The sequence below is a fragment of the Chinchilla lanigera genome, unplaced genomic scaffold, assembly GCF_000276665.1.
Source record: "Chinchilla lanigera isolate Chin_1 unplaced genomic scaffold, ChiLan1.0 scaffold00015, whole genome shotgun sequence".
Classification (NCBI taxonomy): Eukaryota; Metazoa; Chordata; class Mammalia; order Rodentia; family Chinchillidae; genus Chinchilla; species Chinchilla lanigera.
The window spans coordinates 21,876,066-21,879,000 of record NW_004955416.1 but is presented as its reverse complement, the minus strand read 5'-3'; the positions used below and the strand labels follow the sequence as shown (position 1 = coordinate 21,879,000).

Genomic DNA, 2,935 nt, shown 5'->3' with positions numbered 1-2,935 from the left:
AAGGAACAGAAATATTTAAAGAGCTTCCTGGTATCAGGCAAGCTGGGATCAACTACCATGCTGTCTGCCTTGTTTGTAGGGAAATAATGCTGTCATCACTGTATGAACCGATTGGAGGTATGCTTTCTAAAACTGCTCAAAGCCCCTTATCTGCATGCCTGCCAAAGCATACCTTGCAAATTTAACTAAAGTATGAACTTCCTTTCTAATCCTGTCACACTACACTTTTTCTCTTTTGTAAAAAGTGGATTATAAGTTACTCAATCTTGATGATATGTCCATCACTTTTTTATTTGTTATTCTTCAAAATTGAACATGCTCATTATAAAATTCTACTTCCTAATTTTTCCTATGACTATGCATTGTACATTGTAAAAAATATAGCATTGTAATGCATTTCCTGGAGCCAAGGAATTATGTACATAAATTACACATTAGCATGTTAACTTATTTTGACAAACTGGATTAATTGAAATGGGAATTTTCATTTATTTGAAGGATGATGTGTCATTCTTACTCTGGAAGAAATATTGTCATGCAATCTAGCAATAAGGAAACACACACACACACACACTCACACACACACACATACACACACACACCCCAATAACTAGTATGCTTCCACTGTTTCAAAATATTTAAATTTTGAACTATTCAAAAAATGTAGAAAAGCATTAAAATGAAAAATATACTTGTGTGCCCAAACTAACAAATGTATGCTAATGTTTTGCCAATTTTAAATTGTTTTCCTTTAGGAAATAAGGATTTAGGTATAAAGTTAAAGTCTACATCTCCCATGACTTATTTATTCTCCTTCCCCAAAATAACTGTCATGAGAATTTTTAAAATATGATGCCATGAACAATTTATGGTGTCACCTTATTTCTCTTTTTTAATAAAAAAGCTTGTTGAATAGTGTGTATAATAACCTTCAGTCTGCCATATGTGTCACAAATGTATATTTCCAGCTTTAGCAGCTATTTTTTAAGTTTGAGCTTGCTTGCTTACTTGCTTGCTTGCTTTCTCTCTTTCTGTCTTGGAGATTACAGATGATTTTAATATATTTTGTTCAACTTATTTATCTCAATATATACCTTTATTTCATTTTGTCTTGTCCGAGAAATTCTTTTATTTCAAAATCATGTTGACCCTCTTTCTCATTTTCTTACCAATTTTTACATCTTTGAGATTTGTAAGTTCATGGATGTGTGATTATTCTAAATGTTTTAGTCTGAATGTTTATGATTTAATTATTTCTAATATTATATATCAGTGCATGTAATGTGTATAATATTAATATTTTTCATATGTCAATACTTCTTTATGGCTTAATATATTATCAGTACTTAATTTAAATGTCACAAATGTTCTTTAGTGGACTGCCATTAATTGTTTAGGATATATATTTATGTACATAAGTTGTGTGGCTATAACATTCAGGTATAAATATGTGCATTTAAATAGTATGTATAATATATACGTGTTTTATATTCTATCCTTATAATATATACAGCATATTACACACACATAAATAGCATATTTTAAATTTATATTTATATCTGTATGCACACACTTGATTATTCAAAGTGTTTAAATATTTCATTCAATTTTCTATGTTGAAATTCTAATACAAATTTTGGTGCTATTTGGTGGTGGGGGGTCTGAGGTAACTAAGTCATGATAGTGAAGCCCTTCCAAATGGGATTACTGCCCTTATATAAAAAAGACAATCTCTCTTTGCTGAGGAAGCCCACACAAGATGATGGCCAACTGCAACCCAAGAAGAGGCATCTCAGCTGTACCTCGCCATGCCGGCACTCTACTCTTGTACTTCTCCCATCCAGAACTGTGAAAAATAAATGTTTGTCATTCAAGCCATGAATTCTATGGTATTCCACTAGAGCCATGTAAACTAAGACATATTGTTTCCTGAAAGAAACATTCTATCCTTCACCACTGTGACTTTCTATGTGTTAGTCCCTCTGCCCGGCTGGCCTCTCTATTCTGCATTTTTTGGAAAGCTTGAGACTGATCTCTGAGACTGATCTAAGAGATCACTGCATGTGTTAAGCTTATAGTCAGCTAGTGGCCTTAACCTTGGATTCTTTCTAAGACATGAAGTTCATAAAATGCGTCATTGTTCCTGAGTATCTTAGCTTAAGCATAGGCTGCCACTGCTTCTAGGTGCAGATTTATCTTCCTACCTCAGATAGCCTGAAGATGAGGAGGGCCCAGGGTAAACTTATATAAAAGGATAAGCAAACTCTTCTGAATGAAAAAAGGAGCCAAGCACAAAGAAACTTAGGTTTTTTTTTAAAGCAAAACACACAAGGATGATCTTGACTCATTCCATCTACACTGTGTTCAGCGACAACTGTGTTCAGGAACCGTGCCCAGGAATGGGGTGTAGCAGTGAGCAATGCAGGTGTGAATCCTGTCTTCCTGGATCCTATCTTCTGGCTGGGAAAACATCAAACAAATATAACTTCATTCTCAAGTTCTCACCAACCATGACTGCGTGTCATGTAACCTTTAGTATTCAAAATCAGTCAGTCGTAGCCATCCACTTGAATAGATTTCCTGGAATCAGATCTTGCCCTCTGGGCCTGCCATTTTCCAGGTCTGTTCATGGCCTGTCCTTTGCCTCCCCTTCCCTGCTCTATGCCTCAGAAGGGCTCCTACCCTATGGCTTCCACCTAACAGCAGCCAGTAGGAGCACCTAGAGTCTAGTGGAGGATAGGGGGAGACAGAAGCAAAAGTTTAACCTTTCAGGCCATTCTTGGTCCACGCTTCTTCTGATTCTCTCATGCTCACTGATCTTCTTACTTTTCAGGGCTGCCAGCACCTTCTCCTTGAACGTCTAGCCCAAGTTTGCTAATGTCCTTTATTGATTGCTCTGACCCCTGAGCTACACAGCCATCTCAGAGGCTAGGCC

At 36.1% G+C, this 2,935-nt stretch overlaps 1 long non-coding RNA gene across 1 annotated transcript in view; it reads left to right on the top strand.

The window, feature by feature from the left end:
* LOC102020910 overlaps positions 1-1,874 on the top strand; it is a 4,337-nt gene extending 2,463 nt beyond the window's left edge. The window contains exon 2 of the long non-coding RNA XR_260409.1: positions 1,750-1,874. This is a non-coding gene — a long non-coding RNA (uncharacterized LOC102020910). The remainder of the gene's footprint in view (positions 1-1,749) is intronic.
* Positions 1,875-2,935: the final 1,061 nt, after the last annotated feature.